The following is a 16,773-nucleotide window of genomic DNA, read 5'->3' as shown; positions in this document are numbered from 1 at the left end:
GCATCCATGAATACCACTACAAAAGGTGCAAGCTAAAAGGTAAAATTTATTTTCCATTCCTGAGAGCTGAATTCTAGGATGATGGAAGATTGGGTCATGGTCTCCACGCTCCCTCACAAAAGGATATGATGAAATTTTTTAATCATTAGAAATGGTTTCACTTAGAGGAAAGAAGGGTAAAATAATGTTCTGCATCCTATTCTAACAATGTCATAGAGCAAGAAATGGGTACCCTGTGAGCAAACTTTAGCTCCTGTCCTGTACATATTCTGCTCTGAGATTCGTCACATACAGTGTTCTCGAATTGCACTTTTGAATGAGAGAAAATTATAGAAAAGGTATCAGTGCCTTGATCTGATCTAGAGACTTGAGGTAAATAATTATTTTCACAGCAATAGAGAGGAGGTGATGGTTGGCACTTAAAGAAGGAGCAGAAGCAATTATTGCCTGGGTTAGGACTATAAAGACATTTATACATTAAAAGTAATTATCATGTCAGTTCCTTTACTGAATGAAAGACATCACTGTACTTAATACACAGGAAAGGATTGAATATCAAATGTTATCTATAATTAATTTTTAGCTATTGATTGTCTTAAAAAAACACCACCACCAACAACCAAACCTAACAATCTCAATGAAAACCAGAAAAGTGAGCTTGCTAAGTTCCTCTTCCAGTAAGATGTGGGTTTTTCTCCCTGACCAGAAATGGTGTCCATTAACCCAATGAGATAAAAGTGTGCTTTAACTACAGACTTGTAGCCAAAACATGGCATCATTCCTATTGCAGACTGTCCTCTTCTTAAAAAGGGCTTTTAAAGTGCTATCACTTCTAAGAACATAAAAACTTAAATTAGACAAAGTCTACATTCTTCACTGTGTCACTTTATATGTTCCATAGCATTCTTGAATTCTGCCACATATAGAAGTGTTTAGCAAGAAAGACATTAGCAGAAAATTATGTCAGAATAATGACAGATATATCATGGGTGAAATATGGAATCACTGTTTTGGTGCCTAAAAAATCAGAGGAGAATTGTTTTGCAGTTTTGTTCATCAGATACTCATCTGCTCCTTACTAATCAAAGGTGAACCTTTATAATCTGGATTTATTTAAGTAAGTGTTACCTCCAGGTGTCTTAAGAGAAGAGCACACATGATTGGAATGGATGTAGGGGGTGGAAACAAGAGTCGGCCTGGATCTCTGTTTTGTTTGGAGGGCTGCAAAGGAAACACCTCACAGTCTGCAGGAACAGAACAAGAAGGCTTGATCCTTCTCCTAGCTTCCTTTCAGACTTCATGTATTTCCTGAACCAAGGAGGATTTCTATAATTTTTGTAACTTTGATGGATTTTCTTCCATCTCTTCTACTGAATGCTTGCCCTATTTTTCCTAGATTCCAGGTAAAACTTTAGCATTCAAAAGGTTTTTTGTCAGCCATTTCCAAGGTCTGCTCTGTATGGCATGAGGGAAAACCAACATCCATAGGTGATCAACATCCATAGATTAAGGATATCTAACTGTTTAAGGTCACTTGATCCTTTTTGCAAAATAAAGATATACAAAGGAAATATTGCTTCCTGCGGTAGATTTGTCACACAAGGAACTATGGCACTTAAAGACTTCTTTTCATTTGTTATAGATCAAAGTAGTATGTACCTCCTAACAGTCTCATATTTGTATGGTTGGCAAATTCTCTTTTAATACCATTAGAGGTTATGTATGTGTGTCCATGTACACATGTGTATGGATATGTATACCACATATATAGAGATATATCCCATTAAAACTAAAAGGAGTTGTCAGAGCCAGAAGTTCCAGTATATGTATTGTGTACAGTGTTCTTTCACTACAGCCATCATTGCAACATCATTAATCTCTGTGGCTTCTCCCGAGACTTCCCCCTTGTTCCCAAATAGTTCAGATGTTAGGATGAAGCCTCTGGGATCCACTACATGGACATGGGTAAAAGATAATAAAAGAGGCTCTTTCCCCCCGGGGAGAATTTGAGGTTTATTTCATGTGGTCTTCCAGGAGTGAAAAGAGAGCAAGGTCAGGGGGCATAGGTCTTTTCTAGGGTCTGTAAGGGGGCGGGAAGAAATTGGATCTCGGCCAACTAGGCATGGCCAGAGGGGAGAGGGACCAGGCCACAGGACATTGCAGGGGTCACGGAATCTACCATTTTCAATACATCTAGTGAGTTACAACATCTCCCCTTTTTTTGTTTAACGAAGTTGAAGGAAGGATATTAGGTTTATCTTGATTCAAATTATGATCTTGTCCACCACTTGCAGTTAGTGGGAGAGTTAGATTGTTCCAGGTTTTTCATCTCTATGTGGTTGAGTACTGAGGTAGAAGGAATGAGACCATTAATAGCCTTGAAAATCAAGTGACGTAGGATCCCAAACGCCATTATTACAAGGAAAAGAATAATAAAAATTAACATAATTGTTTTAACTATAGAAGTCCACCACCTGGTGAGTCCCCAGCCTTTGAACAGTTAATTGAACCAATCTTCAGATTCTTGCTTCACTTGTCCGATCAAGCTGTTCATGCTTCAGAGGGTAGCATGGATGTTAGGAGCTCTCGAGGTCAGGTTCATGCAGCAAAATCCTTCAAATTCCTGGCACTCATGTCCATGCAGCAGTAGGAGAAAATCTATAGCAGCACGATTTTGGAGTGTGGCCTGCCTGGAATTTTCCTCGTCTTCCAGGAGGGAGCTGATTGAGGTGGATGTTAAGTTTGCCTGTTTGACTACCCAACACTCTAGGTGGCCCAACTCACCTAGAGCTTTAGCTGCTGCAACCCACGGAAGAAACAGGGACACAGCAATTCTTTTTGACTTGGCCCAATGGAAAATTTCAGAATCACAGTTTGGGTCCAAATTGTCTGCACTTCTCTTCTGGATTTTATTAGCTGATTTGTTTTTGTGCATCCAATCGTTAATTAAGGTTTTGTTGGGTGCCAACAGGGACAACCGCCCGAAGGTGCATGGCCCTCCTAAGAGGTGAGAAGGGATCCCTGCCCATGCCCAATCTCCACAAATCAAGAACAATCCCCTAGGGAGGCTTTTGGGGCTTGAATGAGTTGGGGTGTCAGCTGCAATATGGTTTAGAATATTACACCACCTTTTGGCAGTGAATTCCTCACGATATTGCATTATGTTGTGGAACTTTTTTAAGCAAGAAGGTTTTGGGAGGATCATAAAATGAATGCAATATTGTGCTGGGTAGAAACCCAACAGCTCTAATTCTTGGGGTTCCTGAGCTGCTTTGGACAAACTTGGCAGCAACTCCTCTATGGGGTTCTTACTCATTACAGCTTGCTGCCTATGATTTTTGTATAATGAAATGGTGTGTGACTCGGGAAGTTCATTGGGCATCTGTGTTTCAAAGCTGTCTGAATATTCTCCAGCCTTCAATGGGATTCCTACCAGGCAGGTGGACATAGGGTTTTTTGTTGCTGCAGTGGACAGACATGTTTTCCTGTTGGAGTGTCTGTGCCAGGGTCACCCAGATGTTTTGACACGGCTGAGGGACAATCCATGCAGCTGCCAGACTGTTGAGTGTTAACAAGAAGACAGCTTGGATGGAGTTCATCACGGGACTGAGTGGAGGGTTTTCTCTAAAAGGAAACACAAATGTTATACAACCTGTTAAAGGTCTCTGTCTGCCAGAATGTCATCCTCTATGAGGATTTCCTTTCCTTTTTTTCGGCGGCATCTTCTTTTCAAAGCCACAGCCACTTGCTCCTCATCCTCCTCAGTTGGAGCAGGATGTTTGGGGATATACAGTTTCACCCACTTTTGAGGGAGAGGATACGCACGCATAGCCATGTCCCCAGGTAACAAGCTCATAGGGACCTTTGGTTTCCCAGGTTTCTGGGTCCCTAATCAAGACAGGAGGATGTTGGGATAACTTGAACTGTTTCCCACTGTTAAAGTGACACACCACAGGTGGACTCATGTTTTCAAATTAACAATTCAGAAAATTGATAGTAAACATGGCTTTGCAGAGCTTCTGCTGTGGAGACATCCATGTTGTTGAACTGCTCTGTTTAGCCAAGACCTGCTTGAGCATCTGATTGGCATGCTCAACTACACTTTGGCCTGTGAGGGAGTAGGAGGTGCCAGTTTTATGTTCCATTCCCCACTGCTGGATGAATTCCAGGAACTCCTTGGACTTATACACTGGGCCCTTATCAGTTTTGATTTCCCTAGGGATCCCCAATACTGAAAAGGCTTGCACTAGGTGTTGTTTGGCATGCACTGCCCTTTCTCCCACATGGGCCGAGGCATAGACTGCACCTGAATATGTGTCAATGTTTACATGAACATATTTGAGGCAACCAAAACTGGGAATGTGTGTGATGCCAGTCTGCCACACCTCAGAGCTGCCAAGACCTCAGGGGTTAATCCCCATGCCCATTGATGGCATGGTCTGAAGCTGACAATTGGGACAGGTGGCCACAATGCCTCGAGCCTGACTCCATGTTAGCTGGAACTGACCGATCAGACCTGGCACATTCTGATGATATTGCTGGTGGCTCAGCTTTGTCTGTTGAAAGATGTCTGGGAGGCGTGCTTGTTCTGCTGGGGTTGCTTGTTCAGCTGGGGTTGCAAGGGAGTCTGCCTGACTGTTCCCTTCTGCGATTTCGCCTGGCAGATTGGTGTGTGACCTCACTTGCATCACATATGAGAGGAATGTTGAATTTGTCTTTACAAATGAGCTGTGGATCTGATTGTAGATAAGGCTAGCACTGAGAGATAAAAGAAACAATGGGATGGATTCCACTGATTGATGAATGGAAAGAGTTATTTCCCTTTACAAACAAACTGTAGGGCTGCTGATAAATGAAATTGGATTTCGAAAGATGAAAGAAGCAACGGGGGAAAACTGTGAATTCTATAAGAATTAAAAATTGAAAGGGAGGGTTATACATTAGAGGGGAATTTCAGGTATCAGGCGTTCTGGGAAGTCTGTGCCTCTCAAGTACCTCAGCCAATGGGGAAAGAGAGAGGGAAATGCAGCCAGGAAAATAGGAGTGTCCTCCAAAAATTTGAGAGATCCCAGGGGAATGTCCCATGGCCTCTCCCTTTATTCAAATAAAGCAAAAAGGACTCCTCTGTCTCCTTTTTGGACATAAGCCTCTGGTGTTTGTGGATTAATTTTCCTGACACATAGAACAGATGTTCTCTATGGGAAATCAAATATTTAGTTTTGAAAACAACCTGAAAAGCTGCTCATTCTCGATGTCTCTGAGCTCTGCCTGCTCCGCCCTGGACACTACCCCCGCTACATAGGCTGTTACCAAGTTTATTAGCTCCGAGAACTTCTCAAAGGCTCTTACGACTGCCGCCAGTTCGGCTACCTGGGGTGATCCCTCCACAAACTCAGCATCAGCTTCCCAATGCTGAGTCTGGGGATTTCTCCAAGTCATCACCAAGCTGTGGGAAGCCCCGGATGCATCCGTGAACACTGTGAGAGTTTTGAGTGGTCTCCGACTCCTCACAAGGAATGAGGTGGAATTCCTCATTAAACAGCTTGTGAGATGGGGCATGGACTGATATTTGTCCCCTATAGCTGTCCAGAGACAATTGGAGACTGGCATTGCTCTGGAGCAAATGCTCAAACATCTCTTTAGTCAATCTCTCAGGAGAGTTCTTTCCCTCCTCAGAAAGTCTGACTGGGAGGTGAATACATATGAAGTCACAACCAGGCAGTTCATACAGTCTCATCCTTGCTTTCCGAATCAGCTGAGCTATCAGCTCTTGTGGCTTAGTGATGGTCTTGGATCTTTGGTGGGAGAGGAAGACCCACTCTGCGATTAAGAGTGACTTTCTCTGCCCCTCCATCCATTGGAATATCAACCTGTGTAAGTGTGGCAGTTTTCCTAGGACAACGAAGGGCAGCTCGGGCTGGTAACGGTGAGCTTGCCTCTCTCCTAAACCCTTCTGTACCTTTTCGATTGCAGTCTTTGCCTCTGGGGTCAGTTCCCTGGGAGAAACCAGCTCTCTCTCCCCCTTCAATAAATTGAAGAGAGGTTCTAGGTCCTCATTAGTGAGGTCTAGCCAGGGCCTGACCCAATTCAAAGACCCACACAAGGAATGGAGATCTGCCAAGGTTTTTGGATTACAATTAATTTCCAATTTCTGCAGAACAATGGTCCGTGCAGTAATTCCAAGCCCAGGTACTACCACGGTGGCATCCTTTGGACTTTGTCCTCCTGCAATTCAAATCCAGCAGAGGTTAAAACTTTAACCACTAGGTCAAGTGTGTCTTGGAGTAGAGAGTTATCTGGGGCACACACAAGCACATCATCCATGTAGTGTAAGATGATGGCTTCCCTTCTCTGAGTACGCACCGGGGACAGCAATGAGGCCACATGCCACTGGCAGATGGAGGGACTATATTTCATTCCCTGAGGCAAAACTTTCCAGTGGTAGAGCTTCACTGGGGCTTCTCGATTGATGGTAGGAACCAAGAAGGCAAACCGTGGGGCATCCTCTGGGTGTAGGGGAATGTGGAAGAAACAGTCCTTGATGTCTAGAACAGCCAATTGCCAATCTCAGGGAAGCATCAATGGGGAAGGCATCCCAGGTTGGAGAGACCCCATGTCCTCAATCACTTTGTTTATTTCCCTGAGGTCATGGAGCAGCCTCCACTTGTCCTTCCCTGGCTTCTTTATTACAAAGACCAGGAAATTCCATGGGCTGGTCGTCTCTTCTATGTGGCCTTTGGCCAATTGCTCCTCCACAAGCTCTTCAAGTGCCTTGAGCTTCTCCTTACTCATCAACCACTGTGCTACCCACTTTAGGGTACGTTAATTTATGGGTAGGGCGCTCTACAGTGGCCGCCTCTAAAAATCCTGGGGAGTCTTAGGAATAATCAATTTCACCCCCCACTGGGACATGGTGTCTCTCCCCCATAGAGGTCATTTATAGTCTGTAACAAATGGACGGATGCTAGCCAATTTTCCATCCGGCCCTTCAATTTGCATTATGCTTTTTGATATTTTTGCCAATTTTACCCCTCCTACACCTTGGATTTTGCCTGCCATAGTTTGTAATTCCCAATGTGACAGCCACATCCTCTCGGGTATGATAGTCACATCGGCGCCTGTGTCCAGTACCCCTTCCACATGGAGGTGGTCTGATCCCCAGGTTAGGTTGCACGCCAAAGAAGGTTTCTCCTTACCCACCACTTCTGCCCAGTAGACTTCAGGTGATTTTCCATCTACTGGGACCTCCACTGGAATGGGAATGGCCTGGGTGAGGATTTGCCCCTCACCCAGGTAATATGGTGGTAGAGGGCAGCGTACCAGGAGAATGAGGCAGGTTATGCTTCCCTTGATGGTCATGGGAGCCACCTGAATCTAGAGGGATGTGTGTGCACTGTGTCCCCAATAACAAAATACTCACTGTCCAGTTTCATGTGGTTTAACGTCACGTCCTGTGAGCTGTTAGGCAGGTCCACTGTAATGACTGTCCAGTCAGTTGACCTGAAATGAAAACCTTTGGTAGTCACAAACCTAAAATGGCCTAGTGGCTGCCAAACCTTGTTAATTGAACATTTGACATTTTTATTGTCCTGCATCCCCACACCCTGTATTCCATCCTCACCCTTTTTTTTTTAAGAGAGAGACTTTTGCCAGTGTGGAGCCCACAGTATTTATATCCTTGCGCGTGATTTTGTTAATGGAAGGTACGTGCTGTAAACCTAGTTTTTTGTTTGTTGGTCTTCTTCTGTTTCTGGTTGTGTGGACAGTCTCTGGCGAAATGTCCTGGCTTCTTGCACTGGAAGCAGATGATGTGCTGCAGCTGCTCTAGTGCCATTGGTTTGCTTCTTTGCTCCTGGTGTCACAACTGCTGTGGTCTTTGGGTGTGCCAGTCCTGGATTTCTCTTGTGTGTACTGAGCAGTTCTGCTTTCCTGGTGCAGGCTTCTATCATCTCTGCTAAGCTAGGTGCTGGCTCGAGGGGAGGACTAAGGATAACCCTATGGCAGGTTTCATTAGCATTCCTCTGAGCCATCTCTTTAATCAATTTGGCTTGTACCACTGGATCACACACCTGCCTTTCCACTTGCATGCAAAGATGATCTACAAACTGTAAGAAATTCTCAGAAGCAAACTGTTTAATGTTAACATAACTACCCTTAGCGTTCACTGTTGGTAATTGGTTAAAAGCCTTTTCTGCAACATTGCATATTTTATCCAGGACAGACTTGGATAACACTCTGGTTTGTTTCTTGGGGCAATGTCAATCCCCTTCCCCATATAGGTGTTCATATGTAATTTCATTATCATCAGCATCTTTTGCATCATCAGAGCTTTGTAAAACCTCTTGTAAAAGCACTTTCAAATATATTTTCCACAGGCTTTCCCACAGATCATATTCTGGGGGAGTTAACATACATCAGAAAAGATCCTTTGGGGCTAGTTCGTTTGAGCTAAAGGTGGCTCTCATCATGCCTTTTCACTACTTCTGCCAAATTCTCTCTGTACTTTACAAATTTCCTTTTTATCTTGATAGGACAAGGGCTGATAACTTCTCTTGCCATTTCTCCTACCGAGATAAACCACGGGAGCAGCTGATGATATATGTTCTTCTCCCAGGTTTTCATTTCCAGGGCTGGGCACCACCCCCCCACTGGGCCTGGGAGGCTGCCCAGCCTCCCCCACCGTGGGGACACCATCTGTCCCACAGGGGCTGTGAGCTGAGCCCTCTCCACCCCCATCCCCACTGGCACTGAACCCTACAGGGGCTCCAACGCCTCCCCCCCCCCCCCCCCCCCCCCAGTAGCTTGGAGGGCAGGCATGTGAAACTGGAGCAGGGGAGGGGTAGCAGTGGGAACAAGGGTTGCAGCATGTGGAGGTGGGGTTGCAGGGTGATGTCATGCAAGGCAGGCTCTTGGAGGAGGGAGGGGGCAAGGCGAACAAGGGCAGGAATGGGTTATGGGGGGAGAATGGGTTAGGGGCAGGGATCAGAGGGTAAAAGGAATTGTGGGATGATGGAGGAAACATGTGGCCACCACCATATGGGACCCCCACCACGCTGCGTACAGTGCCGCGGGGACAAGCTACATGGCCAGTGCCATCTTGGATCTTGCCCCCAGCCCCTTCAGGCTTAGCCACGTGGCCATTGCCCTGAAGGGAAGGGAAGTCACTTCTATAACTTTCTGAACACTGTTCTGAAGGGAAAACATTTGGGAGGGAAGGATATAAAGAAGAATGGCTGACAATTTTCAAAAAATTGTCAGAACTGGGATACTGGGGAGGACACAGGGGCCCAGAGCAGCTATGGCTATGCTGGGTGCCCTACGGTTCCCAGGGTGAGTCGTGGGTCCCCTGCAGTTCTAGGTTAGAGAAAGGGAAGGTGAATCTGGGCTGTTTTGCTGTTGCTCGCTGTTGTTTTCTGTCTGAAGTAAAAGTTTTCGAATTTGTAAGAATATCGGGAGGAATAGAGAGGCTGTTTCATTTCCATTTTCCACTTTTAAAGTTAATAAATCCCCTATTTCATCCCAAAAATAAAAGTGAATTTCTATCTTGCAATTCAAGGTCCAATTTTTCAACAGACAGCCAGCTTGTAAAATGTGCTAATTTTTTCTTAGAGATTAAAACATCTCCCAAACTTAATATTTCCCTAAGCTGGGAACATAAACTCTTTTGTTGAGCAGATTGCTGTGCGCCCATGATGTTTAGTAACAATCTGACACTCTATCTACCCCAACCACAGTTATAACACAGAAAAATGCATCAGTTGTTGAAAATCTGCTGCGTATAGCATGGCTTCCAGGTTCTCCCACTGTTCAACGCTCATTGCCGGGATACCCGCCGCAGTTCTGATGTTAATACCACCACTCTTGTTGGCAAAAACCACGCACCACCTCGGAGCCACTTTTGGGATTGATCCCGCCAAGCGAAGCCGCAAAAAGCTGCAAAAAAACACCATCCACTGCTGCTTTGAAGCCGATCAAAGCTGCCCCCCCCCGCACAGCCTGACAGCACGTGAGATGCCCCCGCGGAGCTCTGGGAACCCACCGCATAGCGACCGGAGGCTTACACTCACCCTTTATCTTGCAGGCATAGGCTTCTGTGTAATTGTAGTGGGTCTCTGTCCAGAACCGACCTGCTGGGCTACTGATAGGTTCCCGAATCGACCTTAAAGTCTCAGAACTGCACAAAACGCAGCTCAAAGAAATTCAAGGTAGTTGAACAGTTCAAAGGCTTATTGAATTCCTAAAATGAGACTCACAGCCAGTTGTGGGGTTCTCTAACACCTATAGAGACCATTTATGTAAGCACCAACTGCAGGGGTGGGGGGGAGACTTCCCCCTGGTTCAGACTTGCTCAGATGCTAGGAAGAAACCTCTGTCCCCCTACATGGACATGGGTAAAAGATAACAAAAGAGGCTCTTTCCCCCCTGGGGAGAATCTGAGGTTTATTTCTTGTGAGCTTCCAGGAGCGAAAGAGAGCGAGGTCAGGGGACATAGGTCTTTTCTAGGGTCTGGAAGGGGGTGGGACGAAATTGAATCTCAGCCAACTAAGTACGGCCAGAGGGGAGAGGGACCAGACCACAGGACATTACAGGGGTCACGGAACCTACCATTTTCAATACATCTAGTGAATTACAACCATCTTAGCACCTATATCCTGGAGAGAAACACTGCCAAGTTTTGCAGCTAAGCCATCAGACTGTATATGTCCAATGTATGGTACCTCATCCTGAACCAAAGGGAGAGGGGTCTGAATGATCAGAAGGCTGAGAGACAGAAGGCGAAAAGGTATGTTTGAGCACCAGGGTTCAGATGCTTGACAGTGACAAGGCAAAGAATTGGAAACAAGTTGCCCTGTGGGATGTGGTATTTTCAGGACGTAAAGGTGACACATATTTAATCTAGGCTTGGGAGTATGGATTTATATAGACAAACACATCTGCTGGATGTGTAGTCCTCTAACTTAGGATAAATCATTGTTGGAGGAGTGGAGGAAGAGGGAGATGAAAGAGATATTTGTTGTTCCCAGGTGGTTCTTATGATGAAAGATTGTTTTGCCACTGGAGACTGAGTTAGAACAGCTCCCAAACATCCTAAATCTCAACTTCTCCCAGGGAATCTGTGAGTTGGAAGAATGTCTTCATACAAAGAATTTCCAAGTAAACAACAAAATAAAAAAGTAAAATACAAACCAAAACTTTCTTCTTTATCTGGTCCATGCAAGCTGAGTGAAGACTTGGCATGAATCATAAACAGTGAAAAACAATATCTTTCCAGAGCAAAGTGCAGAGCTCAGTAAACAAATGAACACTTTGGTTTTTTCTTTGTCTTATCATGAGAACAAAGAAAATTCACCTTCTCTGTGTCCCATCTCTTGTGACTGAATGCCTTTATGTGGTTTCAAGTCATCTAGCTTTGAGATAAATCAACCTAAAATCTACTAAATTTTCATTAGAATATAAATAGCTATCTTTAACTTTCAAGAAGAGAAAATTCAAAAGCAGTGAAAATAGGCAAAAACAATGAAAATAAAAGGGTTTAAATTCAGTGTCTCATTGCTTACTCTATCTGCTGAGAAGGCCCATGTTGTCAGGACTTCTGGATAATATATTGATTTCCTGAGTAACAGAACACTCAGTAATTCTCACCTGGTCATTATGAAATTGATTTTCTGTGCCAAGGCACAGCTCCCTGTAGCCTTCTTCTCTCAGTAGCTTCTCTGCCTGGGCTGCAAGCTCCTAATTGCTTCTCTGTCTCTCCTTACTGATTGCTAATACATCCTACAGCCTTCTGTGAAATCAGGCCTTGTAACTACACAGAGAAGGGACAGTTTCCCTCCTTTTACCAACTCATTGTTCTCTTCTTGAACCAAAAATTATATCCCAAATAACAAGCCTATTAAACCAGACAAATAGGTTTATGAAAACTGTCAATAGCCTTCAATCTCTAATTATTTCCTGCTGCGTCCTCATACAGCAGTATTAATCAACACCAATTTGAAGTAAACATCTGCACCAGAACACCCCCCTAATTTATATGAGCTAAAATACTTACATTTAGTACTAGCCCTTCTCTATTTACTGAATGCACAAAGCCAAATATCCCTAGGCTTCAGAAAAGTTTGCATTTGTAGCTGAACTTCATGGCTTGTATCCAGCTCTGATTAGCAGTCAGATTTCTGTGCTGGCCTCTCACAGATAATGTGTTGCAAAAGTTTCATTGAGACACTGCTTCTTCCTCACTTTCTCCAAGTATTTTTTTGGTTTATATGTCATCATAGCTGGTCACTTTCCATATAGTTCTGGAGGCAGATACACCTTGGAGGCAGATGTACATTCAGATTGTTTGGTAGCTGGAGCCAGAAGAACAAGATTAGAAGGTAAGATAAACATATGTTTTTATCTCTGAAATAAAGATTGGCTTCTGTTGTACCTTAACTCTGAAACTTTGGAGCGTTTAAAGGGACCTGAACTATGAATTTATAGAAAAGGGAACCTTTTTTCCTCAAGATAAAACATCAGGTGTTTTCTACCATTTTTGGTACTTAGTGTAATTGTAATTTACAATTACATTTCATTGTAAATGAAATGTGGAACTTGCTTTTATCACTAGAAATAATGACAACTTGGAACATTTTATAGATACGATTTTTGACCAATAGTTATTGATCAACGTTAGAGAAAGTGGTTAGTAGCCCTGAGTATCTGTAGCAAGAATGAAAGATGATCCTACAGAGTATGTAGGAATAGCACAGGATTTCTTTCACAAACCTCTAGAGCAACTTTGGAACTGACATTAGTACTCTGCAAAGGTCAATATGTGAATTTCTATTAGTTACAATAAAGCAAATAATGAAGTTTTAATCTTGCAACATTTGTGTTTCTTTACATAAACCAGAAGTCAAATAATTTATATTTATGAACAATATTCCTTAGTGTGTGTTTTGAGATGCTTGACATGGGAGCAACTGTATCTATATATAATATGCACTTTATATACTATATATACATAGGGTCCTTTGCATCTATTTCATAACACAAACATAAATACACATTTGTCCTTGCAGTCAGTTGATGTAAGAGCTTTATGTTTAGATGTCTTCATTCTACAGTACTAAAAATGCTATATTTAAAAGGCAATATCAGTTGCTCAGTATATGTAGGCAATATGTATTTTGACACACTTCCAAATCTAAATCTAAATCTAAATCTAACTCTAAATCTAAATCTAAATCTAAATCTAAATCTAAATCTAAATCTAAATCCGAATCATAGTGAGGTGCATTCTTTCTCTTGACATGTTTTTTCAGTAAAAAGCACTGCTTTTGCTCCTGTTAGTGATTATCAGGACTTTTTAAGACCGAAGGAATCTTTGAAAAGAAATTTTACAGATTTTTATACTTTAGAATACTCCAGGACTTCTAAATGGTTATGGTTATGGTTATGGTTATGGTTATGGTTATGGTTATATTGCTAACACTGAAATAAACATAATAGTACGAAACTCAAAACAGGATGTTCAATGGAAATATAAAATGTTCAATCTGCAGATGAATAAAGATTATTGCTTTTAGGTCCCAGTCAATGTAATTACCCACTTTTAGCAATAATCATATAAATACCTTGATTGCTTTCCACTGAACTATTCCAAATCTGAAGCTCTTTGTTAATGACAGAATTTACTGCTTTATAGGAACATATAGGAACATATGGAACTAAAAGCATCTGTAAATACTCTCTTGTCCCTTGCACAGGATCAAAAAATGAGACTCAAACAACAGGACAGTGGACACAGTGGAAAAGCAATGCCATTTCAGAAAGCTCTAATTATTATAAATAACACTTAAATATATATGCAGTTCACTTAAAATTTACAAAGCTCTTATTGATCTGGTGCAACAAATATGATACAGAAAAAAAGACTCTCTTGATGTGGATTTTACCTGACACACATTACTTGGATACCTGAGTGGCTATCATTCCACATGTAAAATGGTAAAGTAGAGCACAGTCTTCTGACAATTAATTATTTAGCTGCAAGTTGGTGAGTGCATGTTTTAAAAACTCTCTTGAGAACACTTACAAAGTCAAAAAGTTGTGAATGGCATATCACCTACTGTAGGTTTTCTCCCTGTACTTGCAAGAAAGGAGCTATGCATACAGTGTTTTTATGTTATAGTATTAGCCAACTTGCTCTTTGCCAAAAGAAGTTCTGTAAGAGAACCAGTGTATATGAAAGGTGAAATTAGAAATTATTTTATTAAAAAACAAATCCACTTTTATCTAGGCTGTACAGTCTTTATAGCAACTCTGCTCAAGGTTTGATACAAATAAGTTAATTTCCAAGGATTAGAAAATAATACAAACCTACCAATTTATCATTGTGATTTGGTTCTTGAAGCAGTAAAATGTGCCTTAAGGCTTTGCAGAATTAAGGGTTAAGAAATTTAAGGTTCAGCCTCAAGCATTATTGTCCTTAATAGAACAGCAGGAGGTAAGGACTGCAGGCAAAAACATCATAGCCTGAAGCCAACTCAGCTGGAACAGGAGGGAGAAGCAGGAGCCAGACAACCCGACAACGATAAGCCAGCAGCAGGATAGCAGTATGAAAAGCTGAAGCCAGCCAAAACTGGAACCACTCTATTATCAGCAACTGGAATTTAGGTTATAGAAAGGCATTGTTTGATTTGTGAAGAAGAGGTGACATAATTGTGATCCTTGCATTAATCTCACTGGCAGCTGGTTGCTGCAATCAGTTACAAGAAAAAATATTTTTTCTTCTCAATGAGAAGATGAATAAGACTTGCAAATAGCAACAACAAGCTGTGTAATAAGGGCATGATTAAGTTACAAGTCCAAGCAATCCAAAGGTTGAACCAAAAGTACTCAGAAGTTTGGCCAGACATTTTATAATCCTTTGTATGCATATGTTATGAGATGACCATTAATTACATACTCATTATTTTCTGGATAGGACCCTTTCTTCATTGAAGTGCACAAAATGGGTGAATTTCACTGGGCAAATGTTCAGAATTGTCTAATTTTGCCAAGAAATGTTTTCCCTGACCTCATTCCTCTGTTCTTCAAGATAACCTAATAGTATTGGCAAACATTAAAAAAAGATGTGCACAAATGAAAACAAACAGAACAGTCAGAGGCATGTATCCAGGCTGTAAAAAGCATAGTTCAACAGGATGAAGTTTTTAAAACTTCTAATTAATTTGTAATAGTTTGTTGGTTTTTTAAATTAGGAATAAGAATTAGTCCAAGTAATAGAGAATATTAGCAGCCACAAATATTCTTATTTTCATAGGCAATCTACTCTAAGGTCAAATACTGTATATAACTAATAATTCAGATTAATTTTTTATAACAATATATATATATGTCAGAAATGTATGCAGCGCTGTTTCTGCTTGCGCATTCAGTTTTGCCATGGTTTAGCACGTCTACTCTACAGAAGTACTGCATGTTGTGCATGTCTTTTCCTCAGCTTTAGGTACATGTCTGTGCTTTTTGCTTGGCAGAGTCCAAAGGGTCTATGCAACTCTCGCTCAGTGAAATGTGGCAGGAGAGAAGTACTTGCTGGCTTAGTCATTCTATGGCCAAGACATTCAACAGAGCAAAAAAAAGCTGGGAAAGGAGAAGGGAACATGAAGGACATGTTTTTATCCTGGAACATTTTTCCATGAGAGACATCTTTTGGGGCTTGAGTCCTTGTGAGACTGTAATTTGTGCTGAGGTACTTCAAGCTGAAAAGGAGTGTGCAAAGAGCGAGGCAATTTGCTGGCGCTTTGCAGTGGCAAAAGAAAGAATAGAGCCCCTTGAATGTGGTGCAAACACAAGTTTCAGAGGGAAGCTCTATGCAAGTTTGATGGGTAGGAGGAGTTCTCTTATGCCAGATGAAGCCGAGAAACTGTCCATCTCATTTCCGACAATAAGACAGGCAGAATGGCATGGTACTCAGGCTTGAGTAGAAAAGTGCACATCCTGGCTTGTTTCAGCAGAAGCGAAATCTAGGAAGCAGACTGCTCTGTGTGAGAAGTAGACGACACTTTGCCTCCGGAAGAATGAAGGCTCAGCAGGATACAAACAGCAGAGAGAGGAGCTGCAGAAAAACAGGCTGGTGTGCGCAGCGTACTGGCTGTAAGTGGCAAGTGGTAAGGGGGCTGTTCAACGAGAGCTACCTTTACTGCTACCTATTCCTGTTGCGGCGTTCTGTGGAAAACATTGCGCTTGCCATTGTTAGGCTCCGAGATACGGAGAACACATTTGTAGGTGCAGTGAAGAAAGAAAGAGCACAGTGACAGTGACAGGGTGACTTTGATGTGACTTACACAGGCAAAGCAGAAGGTGCTGTCCTGCACTGGCTTTTACTTCCACAGTTTCTGGCTAGGACAGCAGCTGCCGAAAGTTGGCAGGTGACCTGCAAGAGTGCAGAATATAGATGGCAGGCCTCTGCGAGAAAGATGGCACAGAGAGGCAGTGTGCTATGCACTGTTTCAGAAGTCTTTGGAGAACACCTACTTTCAGAATGCCTCCTCTGTTCCACAAAACTCTGCAACAGTGAGGGTGTAAGAAAGTGGTGATAGCCGTGTGCAGAGGTGGTCACCAGCTGCGCTTTACTTTTCCAGGCGGCAAAGAGTATTCTCTGCTGACTCTGGTTTTCAAGGAGCTTTTGCTGCACTTTCTCAGTTCAGTAGGCTGCTCAAACGAGCCCAGTGTTCTGCGGCTTCATTCTTGGCGTTATGCCATGAGAGAACTGAAGCCCAAGTATGG

This window comes from Sturnus vulgaris, chromosome 2 (assembly GCF_052056855.1).
Source record: "Sturnus vulgaris isolate bStuVul1 chromosome 2, bStuVul1.hap1, whole genome shotgun sequence".
NCBI lineage: Eukaryota > Metazoa > Chordata > Aves > Passeriformes > Sturnidae > Sturnus > Sturnus vulgaris.
Note: the sequence above shows the minus strand (reverse complement) of the source record.